Here is a 20,927-nt window from a genome sequence, read left to right on the forward strand (position 1 = left end):
ATTTTGTACTGTAAGTACAAAATCTTTATATTTTTCGAAAGCTTTAAGACTCCTTGTGTATCTGGCTAAAACCTTTCTTTGTCTTAATCTATAGACACAAAGATTAATGTTGTCAAAATAGCATGAAAGCTGGTCTTGTAGAAATATTTTATCAACTAAATACGTGGACGAACTGTATAATAATATCCTGGCTCTTTAGCTGTGTGCTGTGTGGTACAAACTATTTTGTTTTTGTCTCTCTTCTTGTGGCTAATACTTATAAAGGCAGCAATGATCTTATCTGACATTCAGAAATATCGATGGAAAAGCCTCTAAACACTGTAAAGAAAAGTGCTGTTTTTCTTCATTCTTTTCACCGGTTTTGAGAAGCTCCCAAAGATACCCAGTGTTAAGCAATTTGCAGAGAGCTTGTTGTCACTGAATCTGGCTTCTTTCTATTGGCAAATGATAACAGCGAGACTAAAGCACATCCACTTAGTTTTAAATATGCCTCAAGTGGGAAATAATGGCTGCCAGGCAGGGGGATGGTTGCTCAAGCAGATGCCACAGTTATGGCACACGAGGATGAGCAAAATTTGAATAATTTTGAGGCTGTGGGGTGGGCTGCTCTGCTCCGTATTTAATTATATTGGCAAATGAAAGATCCTACAGTCCAAAATATCCAAGATCTACCACGAGACATAGATGAGAAGGGAATTAGAACAAACTATGACACCTATACTGCATTTTTTGAGATTGAAATTGCAGAGCAGTCTCTTCCAGGAAGCCATTAGTAAATCTTGAAGGAAAGGGGCCAAGAACAACGTGAGGGCAGGTGAACTTGGCAGAGCTGGTGAGGAAGGTTGTGAGGTTTCCTGCTTCGCCTTGAAGTTCACCCTCCAGCTTCCTCTGGAGAACCGGGAAAACTCTACTTACCAGCTCCCAGGGCTTTTTTTTTTTTTTTGCATTACGCGGGCCTCTCACTGTTGTGGCCTCTCCCGTTGCGGAGCACAGGCTCCGGACGCGCAGGCTCAGCGGCCATGGCTCACGGGCCCAGCCGCTCCGCGGCATGTGGGATCCTCCCGGACCGGGGCATGAACCCGTGTCCCCTGCATCGGCAGGCGGACTCTCAACCACTGCGCCACCAGGGAAGCCCCCCACCCCCCTACCAGCGCTTTTTAGAAAGCTTTGATTGTAGAAGACATTATATACAGAAAAGATTGTGTCTACCCGGGGACAGCTGACCAGCTCCTCAGCTGGGAGAGGGGCATGATTCACTCACTCAGTGAGGAGTTGGGCCCAGGTGGCAGAGAACTGGGTGCTCTCGGGTTACTGATGGCTATGAGGTGTTGGCCGAGCCCGATGCATGCCTCTGGTTAGTGTGTGGGGATGGGAATATTCGAGTTTGCTAAAACCATTAACCCTCCAGTGACCTACTGGTAGCAAGAAGAGAAATTATGGGTAGGTTTACCGTCTGCTATAGTAAGTGCTTCTAATTAACAAGTAGGAAAAATGAATGAAGGAATAAATGAATGAGTAAATAAAATGTGGATTATTGACCAAGGTATAGTCATGATTGTCAGGTAAAATTATTTCTCACTTCCGATGACTTTAATAATAATGACCAGCCACAAACTTAAATGTAACATTTAAGGGCTATTAACCCAAATTTCCTCCACTAGAAAGAAAAATACAGGAAATTGAAGAGCTGATTTCTTTTTCGTACTGCAAGTGACCGTTATGAGTAAGGAACTGATCCCAGTGTGTATGCTGGGACCTTAGAGGGGCCTTAGAGAGGCTGTTCACCATTTAGTTAAAGAAATATGGATGAGCATAACCTGAGGAGGTAAAATAATAAATTATCTAATTTTTTAATTTATTTATTTATTTTGTTTGGTACGCGGGCCTCTCACTGCTGTGGCCTCTCCTGTTGTGGAGCACAGGCTCCGGACGCGCAGGCTCAGCGGCCATGGCTCACGGGCCCAGACACTCCGCGGCATGTGGGATCTTCCCGGACCGGGGCACGAACCCGTGTCCCCTGCATCGGCAGGCGGACTCTCAACCACTGCGCCACCAGGGAAGCCCTCTAATTTATTTTTTGAATGAATAAAAATGAACTTGGTACAAAACTCAAAATGTGTGAAGGCTCAGAGGGTAAAAATGAATTCTTTCTTCGAAGCTTTTCCCTCAGCCACTCAGTTCCCTTTCCCCTGTGTTCACCAGTTTGGGGGAGTTTGTGTAAGTGTGTAGGCAGGTAGCATGCTTTATGCATCTTTACACATCACACTTTTTTCACTGAGCAAGAGGTCCTCTACATTCAGTTCATAAATATCGTGGGACCCCAGCTTATTTCCTTATTTCATTTGCCTGGTAGTTTTTTGCTCATACTTTATTTTCAACATTGCTTAAGCATTTTGTTTTGGGTGCATCTCTTGCATACTCAAGCGATAATGGTGACATTTCCAGCAATTGCTATAATTTTCCATTTTAGATACAGAGACATCTGTCACTTAGAACATCGCATGAAAAGCTTCCAGGCTAGTTCCTGGGATGGGAAGGCCCCTAGAAGCTGATACATGAACTGTGTGGAATAACGCGATCTCGGTGGATTACAGGTGAAGAGCGATGCTGGGCATGGCCAACTTTGACTTGCAGCCCACTAAACTCCAAAACAACATGGCACCTGGCCTCCTACAGAAACCAAATGGTGGACATGTTGACAGGAATGGTGTTAATCCAGCTCTGACTTGGGTTTGCCAAGCTTAGACTTCTATTTTCAAAATATTTAAGGCAAACACAAATCAGAATTAATTTTGTCAGTTACATGTTTCTTCAGTTTTGAAACCTTTACGGATTTGTATTAATTATCATGAAACCCAGACAAATATTTCATAAGCAGAATTTTTAGGCGGTTTTATGCCCCTTTTTATAAATCTCTGATAACGATACTAGTAACATAGTAGGGGGATAGTAAGGTGTATTTTGCATAGTCCGTGTACTCTCAAACATTATCACCTGACCATAGATGTCATCTTTGCTGCTCCAAGTAACAGAAAGCTCAGCCCATAAAAAGGAACTGATTGGCTCATGTAATTGAATAGTCTAATAGTAGACAGAGCTTTAGATGCAGCTTGATCCAGGGCTCATGTCAGAATTAGTATCTTGGGTTGGTTCCATTTTTCAAACCACCTCTTCTCTCATATTCTCAAGATGGCTGATGGCAGTTCCAGGACTTTCCTTCACAGAGATATATCACCAGGAAACACTGTTTCCAGCCCCAATCACAGAACAAGAGTCTTGGATTTTATTCTGACTGGGAAGAAATGAGCAAATATCTCTACAGTCCCCATGCCTCTAACGGGAGGAAAACCAGCAGGTCCTGCCTTTTGGCACCCCTGCCACAGATACCTCTAGGAGCCTCACAGCTCTCAGGCTTCTCCTGGTTACTTCTTGATCTAATTTTTTGCTTCCTTAATTCTTGATCTCCTCTCTGCATCTCACCTTGTGTGGCTGTCTGCTTTTCTCCACATTCACCCAAACACAGAACATCACTCTTTTCCCTCAATTTGCTTTAAAGTGTTCTAACAGAGACAGTGTATGTAGCAGTCCTTAACTGAAGGTTGGAGTAATGAGAATGACTTAGTAACACATTACAGCAAACAATTTAAATTTGAATATTAGCTCATAAAATAGCTTTATAGATGTAGTTCATACACCATAAAATTCACCCTTATAAAGTGTACAAGTCAGTGGTTTTTAGTATATGCATGGCGTTGGTCAACCATCACTACTATCTAATTGCATATCATTTTCATCATCCCAGAAAGAAACCCTGTACCCGCTAGTGTTCCCCTTCATTTCCCCCTCCCTCCATCGCCTGGCAACCAATAGTCTGCTTTCTGCCTCTATGGATTTGCCTGTTCTGGCCATTTTATACAAATGGAATCATACAACATGTGGCCTTTTGTGTCTGGCTTCCTTCACTTAGCGTAAGGTTTTCAAGATTCATCCATATTGGAGTATTTATCAACCTCATTCCTTTTATGGCAGAATAATATTCCATTGTATGGATATATCGCATCTCGTTTATCCATTCATCTGTTGATGGACACTTATGTATTTCCCACTTTTCGGTTCCTATGAGTAATGCTGCTATGAACGTTGGTGATAGTAGCTTGTTTTAAAGATGTCTTCACCACATCTGCTGTGGGGAATCTCTCACTGGCTCTGTCTTCTCTTTGTACCACAGCCTCCCCCCAGGTTTTGTACCTGTGCGACTGTGATGATAGATCTGCCATCACAGAGATGATGAAGTTGGCAGGGGGAGCAGCCTTTGGAATTATCAGCCAGAGTGGGTGTGAGATGTGTTAAGTGTGGGACGTCTACGAGCCGTCTAAGTGGAGATGTCAAGAAGAGAGTCGGACATAAGGGTCCGGGGCCAGGGAAGGGGTCAGGGCAGGAGTCATCAAGAAATGGAGATACTCAGAGCCATGAGCTTGGATGGGACCACCAAGCAGGGGAGAGTAGATGGTGAAGAAGAGAGGACCGGGTTGAGGCCTGTGTGCTCCATCCTGAAGAGGGCAGGGAGAAGGGAAGGAGCCGGCAGAAGTGACCAAGGGAGTGGTTGGTAAGCGGGGAGGAGCCAGAGGGAGTGTGGGGTCCTGGGAGCCACCGTGTGTCCGGGAGGAAAGGGTGACCAGCCGTGCCAAAACAGAACAGTGCCCGGCACCCAGCAAGGGCCCCAGAATTAGGAGCCGGTTCTGGTTTTTATTAATATCGTAGGTGGGAGGAAGCAGAGAGCAGAGGGCTAAAATTCCATGCATCACGACACAGAGTGAAGAGCCAGTGTCTAAAATGGGTAAATCAAGAAGTGGCAGAAATAACAGTATAAGCATCATTTAAAAAATGGAGGGCTTCCCTGGTGGCGCAGAGGTTGAGAGTCCGCCTGCCGATGCAGGGGACACAGGTTTGTGCCCCGGTCTGGAAAGATCCCACATGCCGCGGAGCGGCTGGGCCCGTGAGCGATGGCTGCTGAGCCTGCGCGTCCGGAGCCTGTGCTCCGCAACGGGAGAGGCCACAACAGTGAGAGGCCCGTGTACCAAAAAAAAAAAAAGGAGATAACTGCCTCAAGAAGTTCAAAATTGGTGCCCCAGGGGAGAAGGGCACAGGTGGGGAATGGAGGAGTGGGGCAGAGCAGTTGTAAAAGTACCTTTGGATATTTGATTTTAAACTATTTTACATACATTTCTTTGATAGAGAAAATTTAAAGGACGCAAAAAGAGGACTTTTGCACGTGTGCATGCACACTCACACTCACACACACACACACGCGAAAGGTGACTTCTGAGTGGTGTTTCGCCAGGTGAGCCCTGCTGTGCTGGGGGCCTCCAGCCCTGGTTTGATGACTTTCGACACCCATCCTACGCAGCCAGGACATTTTACTCTTCCTTCACTAAGCTCTTTTCTGGCTCAGTGAGAGACATGCAGAGCCCCAGAAGGGTAGGAATAACACAGGCTCCGGGGAAGAACCCGGGAAGGAAGTAATTAGAAATCTCTCCTTTCTCCCAGGTGCTGTCTGCTCTGCTTTCTCCCTGCTGCTGAGGGTCGGCAGAAAGTGGGGTGATGCCATCTTGCCCCCATCCCTGTCACACTGTAATCTCCCCCAGCACACCAACCCCCTGCACCACCCAGGCTCACCAAAGACGATGAGGCCTTTCTATTCTGGAAAATGAGAATTCTCAGAAGACCAACAGAAGTGCATGTAGAAAATAACTGAAATTACTGGTTATCAGGCGAGATGATGACCTGAAAGAGAAAGAAGATGTGGGAGGCGAGTGGATAGGAAGAGGGCTAAGATTCTCTACTGACGTGATGAGTAGTTTCTTGCTTATTTCCTGTGGCTTTTGCTCCAAATGAGAGGTTTCAGCTCCCACACGGTGAAGTGTGCATTATAAACCCGGCATTCATCACGGGGGACTTTCAGGGGGGAGGTCCAGAGGTGCCACTGGCATGATGAAGCGAGGTTAGGAATAGTGGGACCCAAACCAGAAAGAAACAGTAAGAAGCAGAAAGAAAACAGAAAGGCAGAAAGGGGACTGTTATGGACTGAATGTTTATGTAACCCACTCTCCCCTGTGTGATGGTATTTGCAGGTGGGGCCTTTGGGAGATGATTAGTCATGAAGGTGGAGCCCTCAGGAACGGATTACTGCCCTTATATGAGGCCAGAGAGCTAGCTTGCCCTGTTTCCACCACGTGAGGACACAAGGAGAAGTCGGCAGTCTGCAACCTGGAAGAAATCACGAGAACCCGACATGCCGGCACCCTGATCTCGGACTTCAGTTTCCAGAACGTGAGAAATAAATGTTTATTGTTTAAGCCACCCAGTCTGTAGCATTTTTTATGGCAGCCCACACTGAGACAGGGACTGAAAGGTAGAAGGTGGGAGAGAGGAAAGCCAAGTACGATGGGGAAAGGGAGATGATTTTTTTTAAAAAAAAGACGTAATAAGAAGAGAGGAGACTGACTGAAGAACTGGGTTTGGGTGTCGTCTGGGGACTGATACAATGAGTGTTAGTTTCCTGTGGCTGCCATAATAAATTACAAGCTCGATGGCTCCAGACAGCAGAAATCTATTCTCTCACAGTTCTGCCATTAGTCCAAAATCAAGGTGTCAACAGAGTCATGCTCCCTCCAAAGGTTCTGGGGGGTGGGGATCCTTCCTTGCTGCTTCCAGCTTCTGGTGGCTCCAGGAGTCCCTGGGCTTGTTGCAGCATGACTCCAATCTCTGCCGCCACCTTCACATGGCCCTCTCCCCAATCTCTCCTCTGTGTCTGTGTGTCTCAGATCCCCCACCAGTCACTGGATTTAGGGCTCACTCCACGTCCAGGATGATCTCATCTTGAGATCCTTTACTTAATTACATTTGCAAAAGCTCTATTTCCAAATTAAGTCACATTCACAGGTGATGGGGGAGCGTTAGGTCTTGGAAGTATCTTGTCGGGTGCCGAAATTCAACCGACTATAGTTACCCTTGTTTTGACTTAAGTGGGAGGGAGGATTTCTCAGGAGTATTGGGCAAACTTTAAAGTTCTTTTTTTGTTTTTGTTTTATTTGGTAAAGAAGTAAAATGAATGGATCAATAATAAGATATTAAAACTATGGAATAGGACTGAGAAAAAACAGGGCAATTGAGAACCTGAAAGTTAATACAAACCTATGATAAAAGTTGACGTGTTTTTTCTGTTATCTCATTGGATTTTGTGTGTGATAATACAAATGATATGTAGCAGGCATAGAGCAAGGAAACGAATATGTTACTGACATTTCCAGGAGTCCCTGTGCTGAGTGATTTTCTAGTTATATATTTGACTCACATAAATGATTGTCTTATCTGTTCATTGATTTAACAAACTTCGAACCCTAAAGACACATGTCAGGCCCAATAAGAATGTGACTGAACGATGCCCTTAAAGAGTTCATGGTCTGATAGGAGAGAAGGACCTTCTCACAGGAAAGGAGCCCACAGCAGACAGTCATGGGGATTTGGAGAAGATAGTGCATCCAGATGGAGGCATCAAAGAAGGGCTTCCTGGAGGAAGTGGCATTGAAGCTGGACATTGTAGGAGGGAGGACTGAATATGTGGTGATAGGACGAAGGCCATTCTAGGCAAAGGCAAAAACAGATGCATGGGTGAGAGGTTGCACAGCGTGTGTGTGGGGAAATAATGAGGGGCTCAGCTTGGTTGGACGTTAGCGTGTGTGGAAGAAAGTAGTGGAGATTAAGTGTGGAGAGGTTAGGCTGGGGCCGGCTCAGGGAGGGCCTTGAAGGTCACGCAAAGGAGTTTGTTGTGCAGATCCATCGTTCCCAGATTAGGAGGGAACACACAGCCCCAGGAGGGTGGTTTGAGAGTCTCCAGGAGTGGAGGTAGTTGGAAATAGCCCCTCCAAAGGGTGTCATATGTCCACTGAGCCATCCCTCCTACCCAAGCACTGATGCCCTAGCAAAAGGGGACTGTTAAACCTCTGAGCAGGGGGTGATCCATCTGCATCTCCTTGTAAGACTTACTAGGGTGGGGCAAGACCAGAGGCAGAATCCTGTGGGGACACCACCACCAACACCCTAGTTATGAGGAAATGAGTGCTGACCAAGGGGAATGGTCATGGGAAGAGAAAAGAGGAAAGCAACTGGCTCTGAGAACTTCTCTGTGAACAGGGACTGAACTGTCAGGCTCCAGGGCCGGATTCGGTGGGAAAGCTTTCCTTGCTGACATTCACTCTTTATTTAGGTTGAGATAATGTGTACAAGATTCTCTCAGCATCTTATCTTGTAGCATTTTACCTGGTGAATTGCCGACTCTGAGGGTGTGTAGATGGGTGACTGAGATGCTCGTTTGTTCTCTGATGGTGTTCTTAGACTCTTAAGTTGTTTTCTGTTTCACTGACATTGGGGGAAGGCAGGATGAATGTCCAAATCCTCCTTGTTTCTTTCATCTGGATGATGGAAAGATTTAAATGTTTCACCAATCCCTTGTTGACACGCCAGCTGTAGTGAGGCCTGCGAGGTGCTGAGGGCAGGAGTGGGAGGGGCGGATGGGATGGGAGAACATGCTGGAAGGGAGACACTGCTGTGGGCTGATGTATTAACTCAGCTTTCCACAAAGTATTCCCTTCATCCAGCTCAGGTCAAAAAATCTAGGAATCGTTCTTATTTTTCTTTTTTTTTTTTTAATTGTTGACTTCTGACAGTTACCTTTTTAAAATTATTTATTTATTTATTTATATTTGCTGTGTTGGGTCTTTGTTTCTGTGCGTGGGCTTTCTCTAGTTGTGGCAAGCGGGGGCCACTCTTCATCGCGGTGCGCGGGCCTCTCACTGTCGCGGCCTCTCTTGTTGCGGAGCACAGGCTCCAGACGCGCAGGCTCAGTAGTTGTGGCTCACGGGCCTAGTTGCTCTGTGGCATGTGGGATCTTCCCAGACCAGGGCTCGAACCCGTGTCCCCTGCATTGGGAGGTGGATTCTCAACCGCTGCGCCACCAGGGAAGCCCTAGGAATCGTTCTTGCCTCCTCTGTTCTCTCTTCCTCATTCAGTCTGCCAAGTCCTACCTTCAAAACATGGCAGCCAACAAGGAGAACCTTGAGGACATTATGCTAAGTGAAAACAGACAGTCACGAAAAGGCAAATACTGTGTGATTTCATGTGGATGAGGCATCTAGAGTAGTCAAATCATAGAGACAGAAGGTAGAACGGTGGTTGCCAGGAGCTGGGGGGAATAGGGAGTTAGCTGGGTACAGAGTTTGTTTGGGAAGACGAAAAAATTCTAGAGGAAGATGGTGGTGATGGTTTTCAACATTGTGAATGCGCTTTAGTGCCGCTGAACCGCACACTTCAAAGTGGTTAAGATGGTAAATTTGATGTTATGTATATTTTACCGCATTTTATGTTATGTATATTTTACTTTTTTAAGAAAGTGCACCTACACATAGATTCCAAGAAGATAGGAAACATGGTCAGCACTGACCACCTCCACGGCTACCAGCCTGGCCCAGGCTGCCTTGATCTCTCATCTGGGCTAGGGCAACAACGTTCTACCTGGTCTCCGCTTCTGCCTTGGCCCCCAACTCTCTATTCCCAACGTGGTAGTCAGAGCGATCTGAATGAAACGTCAATCAGATTGTGTCACTCCTCTGTTTAAATACCTCCGAATGGCTCCTCATGTTACTTGGAGAGGCTGGGCTAGCTCCCTGTACCCCTCTGCGGTCACTTCTTACTGTTCTCCTTTGCTCTGGTTTTGCAGCCACAGTGAGGCTTGACTCTGCTATTCCCTCACTAGGCCAAGCAGCTCAGGGCCTTTGCTCCTGCCATCTCCTCTGCCTGAAGTACTCTGCCCCAGACAGCTGCATCCCTGTTCCCTATTTCCTTCAGGTCTCAGCTCAAAGTTCACCTTAGCAAGGAGCCTTCCAGGGCTACCCTACAATAGTGCCCCTTACCCCATCCCACACTGTCTGTCCTCCTTGCCCTGAACTTATCAACCCCTGCCATATTTGTCTGTTTACTCATTTATCTCCAGGATGTTGCCCCACAAAAATGTAAGTTCCAGGAGGGCAGGTCTTTTTTGGTTTGGTTTGCTGCAGTTTTCCTAACACCCGGAATAGTGCCTTGACTGTCTTAGGTACTCAGTAAATAACTGTTGAATGAATGAGCATGTTGAGACTTCTCACTCCTTAGGCAATGAACCGATCAGGAAAACAGAAACCACTCTAGGTATCTCAAGCAATAAGAGACTTAATACAAGGAATAGAGGGCTTGCAAAATCTCTGGAAGAGTGGAGGTATAAAGGTGAGGGAAAACCATCATGAGCGCTCAGGCCCACCACTAGCTTATGGAAAATCAGAGAATTTCAGAACCTGCAGGAACAGTTGCCAGTGTCACATTTGCCTGCAGCATGGAGGCGGGCCTTTACTGGGGAAACGTGTGAAGGCAGAGCTCGTGTGTGTGGGCCACGTTTGCCTGTTCGTGACGGGAGAGCAACGAGATTGCTTCCTTCTCCCAAATATCACACAAGCTAACCTGGAATCCTCCTGGTTGCTATGGTGGAAAATGTAGTCCCCAGGTTTCTAGCCCCTGCTAAGGGGGAATCTACAAGGGTACAGAATGCGGCTGAAATTCCATCAAAGGCAGAATATGTCCACCTTCTTTTCTCTTCTTGCTTCCCCCCCGAGTTACACTCTTTTAGTGGAAGAATTTATCCAAGAAAGAGATCATTGAAGCAGACTGAGTGATTTCAAGGACTGAGGTCTATCAGACTTTGTTGTCCCATGTGATAGGAATGTTCTGCCTCAAATTATCAAAAGGTAATGATTATAATCTAAAATTTATGTAGCTTGTAAATCCACTCTATGTCAATAAAAATTAAAAAGAAATTTGTGGAGCTATCTGCATCAGGTACTGTACTAAGCCTCTCATATACATCACTTAATTGAGCCCTCATGAGGTAAGCATTATTTTGTTTGTTTTTTTTTTTTTTTTTTGCGGTACGCGGGCCTCTCACTGTTGCGGCCTCTCCCGTTGTGGAGCACAGGCTCCAGATGCGCAGGCTCAGCGGCCGTGGCTCACGGGCCCAGCCGCTCCGCGGCATGTGGGATCTTCCCGGACCGGGGCACGAACCCGTGTTCCCTGCATCGGCAGGCGGACTCTCAACCACTGCGCCACCAGGGAAGCCCTGGAGCCTGAGTTTTTAACCTTTCGATCACTCCTCCCCGCCCACCCCGTGCCCCGCCCTAAGAATTGTGAACACTAGTTCTGAGGCTCTCAGCTGTATGAAGGTGCACGAGGAGGGAACAGTTTTATAAGTCTGGGTAGATTTGTCAGTAACATAAAAATAAAGACTATTTGAATGTAATGCCTGGGAGTTTGAAACATGAGCTAGGAGCAGGTCTCAGGAAGCACGTCCTCTGGGTCAGGGAATCCTGGAACAGCAACATCACTTGCTCACTGTAGCAAAGAGGGGGTAAGTAGAGAAGGATGGTTTGTGATTTGGAAGGCTAATCCCTTCTTTGCTACTTTAACTTCTTTTGTGATGTTGGATATCATTTAGCCTTCCTGTGTTTTGGGGCATCTCACCAGTGCAAGTGAAATAACTATGCCAGCATTCCCCATAGAAGAATAAGGGGTGAGGGGGATACTAATCACTTGGTATAAATTATTCTGAAAACCCAGCTGCTAAAGAGTAATGTTCTGTGCTGGCATAGAACTGAATATTGGACTAGAGGATCATCTAGGTGTCACTGAAAATTCAACAGTGAAGGGCTTGCCTCCAGTAGCTAAGGAAGATGATTACACAGTCTGCTGGATTTTTCAGTCATTATTTTGGCCTTGAAAGCCTGCACTTTCTTAGCTCTAATCTAAAGCCATCACTCCTAAATCTTAACCTCCTAGAACGAGGTATATTCCTGTCTTTGTTCTCACCCCTGTATATGGACTTACTGAAAACGGTCTTGTTTTACCATAGTTATTTTTATAATTACTTGGAATTGCTCACTACATTTGTCTTTTGTGCTATAAGACGTTCAGAACAGAATGCAATGTTCAAGGTAAATTTCAAGTGACCTTTTTCCCTTGAAAAGCGCAGCACTTGAATAGTGGTACACATTCATTTCCACCATACACATGTATTAAGAGCCACACCCAGCACTGTGCTGAGTGTTAGGGACATAAAGATTAAGGATGTGTCCACTGGTCTTAAGAAGCTCATAATCTAACAGGCGTCGTGCACACAATTTTGAAATATGAAATGGATGCCTCACACCTTGAGCTGGAGCTCTGTGGTCGCTCTGTAGTTAACGATCGTGTTGCACCTTAGCACTGCACTGTGGCTTTAGAACTCTTTAGGAGTAATCCATTCAATAGAGAAAGGATGGCAACTGAAAACAGATACGTGGACAGCTCATGCGTAGTTATATTGTTATACAGCTCTCTGCTTAATGCTTAGTAATTAGGGATATTGGGAGGATAAGACTGCAGTCCCAGAGAGGCTGTGGAGAATGTAAGTTGGACTAATTGGGAAAAGCTTCCTGCAGGAGGTGGGTCTGCTTTAATATAGCCAAAGTTTATATTAATTCTGAGCCTATTATCTCTTGCTTGTTTTTTAGGGAAAACTTCTTTCTAAATTGTCTACCATTCAGAATCTGGATTCAAAATCTATCTCCTTGATGTAGGAAGTTTGCTGTTTTGGGCTTGCCTTTGTGCTTTTTATTTTCTCACACTCTTGAGACTCTGCATTTTCACACGTTATTTCACTTTTTTCAGGACTGTTGGCGACACCTCTCAATTTAGCACAGCTCTGTATTTCACTAGTCCTCGTTTACTCCTCCTTAAAGATCACTCATTAAGATGACAACTAAGGCCTCAGGCCTCCCTGCCTTGGGGCTGTGGGCCACACATCACATTTTGCAGCTCAGAAACCTGGGCTGTACTTTCAATCCACGCGCCAGGGTGCGTCTGAGAGATGAGATTTGCTAGGATTTGCTTCAGTAAAAGCTTTTGCAAGGTAAATACCTGTCACCTCTTGTGGGGTCTCTTCACCTGTCAAACAAGTGGAACTCTCCAAGGCAATCTGTGTGCTAGGCTTGGCTTCTGTTCTGTAAGACCTAGGTGTTTACTGGCTCTCATTCTTCTGAACCACTGGAGGAATACTTTTCTTTCTTTAGTATACGTTCAGAGTTCTCGACAGGGAGTGAAGCTGGTCATACGAGAGACCCACTGAACCGAGGCTACACAGTATTTCTTCGTATCCCCTCCACTAGGAACCCTGAGGCCTCTGGGTTTTCTTATTGCTTCTTTAGGTGCCTGTGGCTCTGTCCTCATTGTCAGGGGCCTGAAAAAGCGCACTAGCAGGACCCAGCGTGCAGGAGGCATTAACGGATGACTGGTCTTCCTCGTGTACGCCAGGCAGCCCTGGGACTGACATTTCACCCTGCTGCCTGCTGTTCTGTGGACAGTCAGATGAGCCAGTTAGCCAGACGGCCACGGGTTCTCTGGGCACACTATTATTATTCTCCTGGGACTTAGTTTCCTCATCCTTAATGTGGGCCTGAGAAGGCTGCCTCTCGCACAGGTGGCTGCAAGGAATTAGAAACCAATAAAGGGATTGCTTAGCATATGGCTGAATGTCAGGGGCAATGGAAATGCTTAATTTCATTTATTTAATAGTAGTTGGATGGCCACATGAACGTTGCTGTGGAAACCATAATTCCTGAATTCTCTGACACTTATCTGTGTTTTGCTTTTAAAAGAGGCTTACATTTAAATCCTGTGGGTTTTTTTTTATATTAGAAAAGTAGCAGGAAGGATCACAGCTTGATCTCATTCACAACCTTTTTATAAGAAACAGTGTGGGCTGCCACTGCTTCCCCACCAAGGAACATCTGTTGTCCAGTTACTCTCACCCGATCACTCTTTTTCTTCAAGGTCATGTCTCCATCCATCCATCTATCCATTCATCCATCTATCCATCCATCCATCCATCACACTGCATTTCCAACTCATGAGTTGAATGGGGCAAATGCAAGTAGATCAGAACTATTGATCTTCTAGCAGGTAAAGAACAGAGAGGGTGTCTTTGGTGATGCAGATGTGTGATGGCAGATCTCGTAGAGCTGGTGAGATCAAGGGGGGTGGGGGGCAACCGAGGGCATGGCTGCAGTGAAAGTGGAGGCTTCAGCAGTTCAGAGGACCAGGGGCTCCTCAGGCTGGTGCCTGGGGGCTCAGGCAACACATAGCTGGGAGATGACCATCTAGGGTGTGGGCAACAATAGGACTGGTTAGAAAAATTGGTCTTGATTCTAAGCTCTCACTGGAGGAACTTGTGGAATCCCACATCTCCTGCAAGTGCCTCTCTCCCTCAAGCAGGATCCTCATATGGCTACCTGTCCTCCACCATGGGCTGTGAAGCCCTCCCCTGGACTGCGTGTGCCTCTCTGCCCATCACCTCTTGTGGTTGACTGTGGAGCTCATTCCCAGCGCCTGCTTCCAGCCACTGCTGCCCCTGCCGCCGCTCGCTCAACCCCTCCTCCCGGCCACAGTGACCGTCATCTGGCAGTCCCTTACAGAGATCCTAATATCACAACTCTTCTTCTTAAGCACCTGTTCTCAGTTTTTTTCATGGCTCTTCTATTCCCACCAGCGGTCAGCCAGGGTCTCTTGACGTTCTTCTCAGTGCTGGTCAATGTGAAGAGAGACCCTATGGGATTCCAGCTGGAGCTGCCGGAATTCCTGAAGTGGGCACACAGGTCAACCCTCTCTCTGGGAATTTTGCTTCAGAGGGAAAATGCAATTGGATTATTGTGGCTATATCTTTTCTAAATCAAACACATTATATTCCTCCCATTTTCCTTGTTGTCGAAAATGCTATTTCAGCTCACATGCCTGAAAATCACCCTTGACTCCTCAAGTGTCCTCCTTCCATTCGTTTGGTCTCTAAGCCTAGCTGATTGAGTGCTGATAGCCCTGAAACGAATCCCTCATTTCCATCCCATTTTACCTCTCCCATCACTTTTTGTTTAACAGTTAATGCTTAATATTTATTTCTTTGGCTGCATCAGGTCTTAGCTGTGGGCTCTAGAGCACACGGTAGCCCCGTGGCATGTGGGATCTTCGTTCCCCGACCGGGGATCAAACCTGCATTCCCTGCATTGGAAGGCGGATTCTTAACCACTGGACCACCAAGGAAGTCGCTCCCATCACTTTAAAAACAGCTTTAGTGAGATATATTTTACATATAATAAAATTCACCTTACACAAGTGCACTTTCTTTTGATAAATTTACTGAGTAGCGCAGCTATCCCCATAAATCAGTTTCAGAACATTTTCATCACTCCAATAAGATCCCTCATGCCCACAGTTAATCCCTGTTCCTAACCCCGGCCCCAGGCAACCACTAGTCTGCTTTCTGTCTCTATAGATTTGCCTTTTCTGAAAGTTTCACATAAATGGAATCATAAGATATATGATTTCTCATGTCTGGTTTCTTTCACTTAGCCCAATGCTTTTGAGGTCTGTCCACATTGTAGCATGTATCAACACTTCCTTCCCTTTTATTGCTAAATAATATTCCGTTGTATGGATATATTACATTTTGTCTATCCCTTCACCAATTGATGGACATTTAGGTTGTCTCTACATTTTGGCTATTAGTGGCCGCATCATTTTACATCCCCCCAGCAATTGTACGAGGGCTCCCATTCCTCCATATCATCAGCAAGAGTTGCTATTGTCTGCCTTTGTGATTATACTCATTCCAGTGAGTATGAAGTGGTATCTCATTGTGGTTTTTCATTTTCATTTCCATAATGACTAAGGATGTTAAGCATTGTTTCATGTGGTTTATTAGCCATTTATATAGCTTTGATGAAACACTGTCCACATCTTTTGTCTTTAGGTTGTTTCCTAATCATCGAATTCTAACACCTCCCATCACCTTTTACCTCCTAACTGGTATGCCTGCGTCCATGTACTTTTTTTTACAAAGTGCTACCAGATTAATGTTATGTGTGGCCTAGGCACCATCCTCACTTACTCGAAACCCCTCAGTGTTCTCCACTGCCTGAAGTTCAAACTCCTAAACTTGACATTCAAACTATTACCCGATGTGATTCCCTCTCTCCATACGCCCACAGGCACTCAGAGTTCTTGAAAAATAGCTCACTTGTGACCTCCCTGCCCTTTCCTTCTGGGTGTTTGTCTCGTGTCTGATGTCCTTCCCACCCTCCCTAGTCTCTGACCCACCCTGCAAGGCCCAGTCAAGCCACTTTCCCAAGGGTCCCCTCACTGACTCCTCCTGGGGGACTCTCCCACCTTTCTCTGACTACCCTGACTCCTTGTTTCCTTTGTCCTGCTGACCTGCTGACCTGGCCTGCCTCTAAACTGAGTGCTGTTTCAGAACTTTTAAATAAAAATGTTTCCCAGCACCCAACACATAATGATATTCTGCTCCAGCTCTGTTACAAGTTCATCAGAACAGTCATCAAATAGATAGGCAGTGGTTCTGTTTTACTTTATGTCCTGGACTGCACAGCCTTTTATTTATTTATTCATTTATTTTTGGCTGCATTGGGTCTTCGTTGCTGCACATGGGCTTTCTCTAGTTGCAGTGAGTGGGGGCTACTCTTTGTTGCAGTGCGCGAGCCTCTCATTGCGGTGGCTTTTCTTGTTGCGGAGCATGGGCTCTAGGCGCACGGGCTTCAGTAGTTGTGGCACACGGGCTCAGTAGCTGTGGCTCATGGGCTTTAGAGCACAGGCTCAGTAGTTGTGGCACGGGCTTAGTTGCTCCACGGCATGTGAGATCTTCCTGGACCAGGGATCAAACCTGTGTTCCTTGCATTGGCAGGTGGATTCTTAACCACTGCACCACCAGGGAAGTCCCTTCACAGCCTTTTGAAGTCTCACCTGTCACCAACATGTGCTGCACCTCTGATCCTGCGACTGTGTGTGGCTCCTGGTTGGGGACCAAAGAAGGGCCTGTATTTCTTCCCGGGTGCTCCCCCAGCTGGATCTCTGTCTTGGGCAAGTCACCTCACCTCTAAAGGGCTCTGGGGTCCCCCTCTTATATTCCTAACTCCAAATTTAGTAAGTTGTAAAACATAAATGATGTATGATTATTTTTTTCTTTTTTTTGGTAAAGCGCTCTGAAGTCTTATTTTGTTGTAAAATATTTATTTTTTTAAATTTTATTTATTTATTTATTTTTTGGCTGCGTTGGGTCTTCGTTGCTGTGTGCGGGCTTTTATCTAGTTGTGGCGAGCAGGGGCTACTCTTCGTTGTGGTGCGTGAGCTTCTCATTGTGGTGGCTTGTCTTGTTGAGGAGCACAGACTCTAGGCACGTGGGCTTCAGTAGTTGTGGCACGTGAGCTCAGTAGTTGTGGCTCATGGGCTCTAGAGCACAGGCTCAGTAGTTGTGGCGCACGGGCTTAGTTGCTCCGCGGCATGTGGGATCTTCCCGGACCAGGGCTCGAACCCGTGTCCCCTGCATTGGCAGGCAGATTCTTAACCACCGTGCCACCAGGGAAGTCCCAAAATATTTATTTTTAATCACCAATATTTTCTACCCATCTCTCTCTCCAGCTATGGTGGTTTTTTTGTTTTTGTTGTTTGTTTTTGTATCCTGGCTTTGTCTAGGGATGCAGGTACGTGTGTGTGTGTGTGTGTGTGTGTGTGTGTGAACACTTATGGCCATGGATGTTCATGGGGCACCCACCTCCTTTACCCTCTAGCTCCTTGTGAGTGCTTTTCTAAAAATTGAAACTTGGGCTTCCCTGATGGCGCAGTGGTTGGGAGTCCACCTGCCGATGCAGGGGACGCGGGTTTGTGCCCCGGTCCTGGAGGATCCCACATGCCGTGGAGCGGCTGGGCCCGTGAGCCATGGCCGCTGAGCCTGCGCGTCCGGAGCCTGTGCTCCGCAACGGGAGAGGCCACAGCAGTGAGAGGCCCGTGTACCACACACACACACACAAAAAAAATTGAAACTTGCTTTAATTTCCTTTTTATATTTTAGTAACTTTTCTTATAATAATAATAATGATGATGTTAAACTTCTCTCAGAAAACATAGAATTGGAAACTCCCAGAAAGAGCTGCTATACTCAATATTTTGATGTTAGATTCTAGTCTTTTTTCTGTTGCATGTATAATTTTCTTTTGGTTTCACTGAATTATCATTTTACTGTACATACTTAACTTTTTAAAATACTTAAAACTATGATATCATCAACATCTTTCCAGTTTTTCCAAAAAATTATTCTTTTATGAAAACATTTTTAATGGCTGCATGGTATTCCACCAGCTGACTACTGTAAGTTATTAAACCTATCCCCTACTGATACACACGTAAGTTGTTTCTCTTCCTTCACTGTTATAAACAGTGATGCATAGAAAGCTGTGATCCCTTTCCAAAGCAGGCTACTTCTTGTGGTAAGTGGCAGCACAGTCCATAGTCATCACACCTGGTGCCCAGCGTCAGTGGGCGAGCACTCATTGTCTGAGCTTCCTCTCTGTTTTTAATAATTAGTCTTTTCTCCCCCCCCCACCCACAAACCAAACAAAAAAAACCTCTAGCCCCACAAATTTGGTTCACACCCTTTCTCTTTCTATACCTTTATTTTCTGAACTGTCTGAACTTTGGACAGGAATCAAACTTGGAATTTAGCATGAAAGGAATTCATGAGCATAAAACGATTAATGATTGAAATGATCATCTAAGAGTGGAAAGCCTTCCTTAGCTTGCAGGATAACAACCCTTCTCTTGCAGTGGCCAAGTACACAAATTAAAGTTATCAGCTTGCTGATGACTCTTTGGCAGCCCACACATGGTCATATGGTTCCCCAGAACACCAGTAGATCATATGCAAATATTGTTTGCATATTCATCAAGATACCACATGGACGGTGTAAGCTGCTTTGATTCTCTTTCAAGGAGAAATGCAGGCGCCTCTGGCACATGCACTCCACTGGCTCCGTTGGCATGTTGGTGCCTGAACCAACATGGAAATTATTCAAAAGAAAAATATTAAAGAGGAGTGAAATCTATCATAGTCTGCCCTCTGCTTAGCAATTAGAAGTTGCCAGCCTGATTTTGGTTTTTTATTTCTGATTTATACTTTTAGGCTTTCAAAAACATGGTGACATAATATATTTTAGCTATAAAATTTATTAGCTACTCACCCCTGAGGTATAAATAATGAGAAAGCTAAATTGCATTTTCTGAAAATATAAAAGTCCCACGAAACACTCCCAAAGAAGTTACATCTGTTTAATAAGTAAGCAACAAGGAATATGGAATAAGTATTTCATTCTTAGCCAGGTAATGGACCTTAACTTTTTTTTTTGCACTTTGTACTTATGAATATAGCAGGGAGATACTGTTTTTCACCCAGGGGTATCAATGGAGTAAATAAATTTGTGTTAATAGAAGCTCTGGGTTTTTGGAAGCCAGTATGTAATTTTTTCATTCATAAAATGAGTGTTGTTTTTTTTTAACCTAAATCTTGAAGTAATTCCATTAACACCCTCAAATATACAAGCACACCTAATTTTACTGTGCTTCACAAATAATGTTTTTTGTTTGTTTTTTTACAAGTTGAAGGTTTGTAACCCTGCATTGTCAGATGATACATTTTTAGCAGTATTTTTATAAATTAAGGTATGTACGTTTTTTAAACATGCTATCGCACACTTAATAGACTACGGTATAGTGTAAAGGTAATTTTTATATGTACTAAGAAACCAAAACTTCGCGTGACTCACTTTATTGCAATATTTGCTTTATTGCGGTGGTCTGGAACCGAACTGACGCATGCCTACATAGATCTAGAGATTTCTATCTATCTAACAGTGAGGGCTTGGGTTGCATCATTTAAAAACTTCAGTTAGATAGAAAATAAAGTTATAGCTAGTTTCTTTAAAGACTAACTCTTTAGGCTGCTAACTCACAAAATAAAAACTACAAGAATTCTAAAAACCTAAGGTCAACTTGAAAAAGCCACCATTAAGCTAAAATTAGGGAGTGTTTTATATACAATTGAATTTCCAAAAGAAAACAATTACAAGCTGGATAACAACAACAACAAAAACCTGTTTAAAGGCGCTGGAGAGTGGCCAAAAACGGGCACTGGAGGGGATTCAAGGATTCAATCCTTGAAAGAAGGGTTACATGGGTTTTTCCAGTCTGCTGGGCACAGTGGCTATAACTCAAGGTGAAAGCCAGTCTTATTGGTTAGAGGCATTTCGTGGTGGAGTTTAGGACTGTAGCTGGAAAGGAAGGAGAAAAATCCCAGAAAGGAGAGAGTCAAAGTGAGGCAGCTCTAAAATCCACATTTCATTTCCCTCAAATCCTTGGCTCATATTTTTGAATCCTGCCTACGTGGAAGAGCTACAGGAAGTCCAGGGGAAAGAGCATCTAGAAGCTGAAAGAGTGGAGCAGAGATTTCAGCTGCTATCACTGCAGGGGAGCAGAGCTTGGAGTTGAAGTCCCTAGTTAGAGGGGCCTGGTAAGCACTTTAGACTTTCCACAAAAACCCTAGAAGGGCCATACTTTAGGGGTAAAGAACAAGTCCCAGGACTAAGGGTGAAAACTAAACAGAACTAATTGCTCTAACGAAGTATAAAGCCAAGCCTCTACAAGTTTAAGGTGACCCACCACTAACTTAACTGTCTACTAGAACAAAATCAGTACCTTTCAAAGGAAGATAATAGAATCTAACATCTCTATGATGTCATATCCACAATATTCAGCATACAGTTAAAATTTAGTGGATATGAAAAGAAACAGAAAGATGTGATTCAGAGTCAAGAGAAAAATCACTTAATAGAAAGGGACCCCCAAATGAGCCAGATGTTGGAATTAGCAGGCAAGAAATTTAAAGCTCTTATTATAACTATGTTCACAGATTTAAAGGA

At 44.9% G+C, this 20,927-nt stretch overlaps 1 long non-coding RNA gene across 2 annotated transcripts; it reads left to right on the top strand.

Annotated features, from left to right (window-relative positions):
• Window positions 1–1,222: 1,222 nt before the first annotated feature.
• On the top strand, window positions 1,223–6,398 carry LOC137220037 (uncharacterized). 2 transcript variants are annotated; one of them, XR_010941426.1, is made up of 3 exons: window positions 1,223–2,594; window positions 4,229–4,606; window positions 6,132–6,398. It is a non-coding gene; the product is annotated as an uncharacterized lncRNA (long non-coding RNA). The 2 variants fall into 2 exon arrangements; XR_010941427.1 differs by lacking the exon at window positions 6,132–6,398 and adding an exon at window positions 5,548–6,116.
• The last annotated feature ends 14,529 nt before the right edge of the window (window positions 6,399–20,927 follow it).

Source organism: Pseudorca crassidens, chromosome 2, assembly GCF_039906515.1.
Source record: "Pseudorca crassidens isolate mPseCra1 chromosome 2, mPseCra1.hap1, whole genome shotgun sequence".
Lineage (NCBI taxonomy): Eukaryota > Metazoa > Chordata > Mammalia > Artiodactyla > Delphinidae > Pseudorca > Pseudorca crassidens.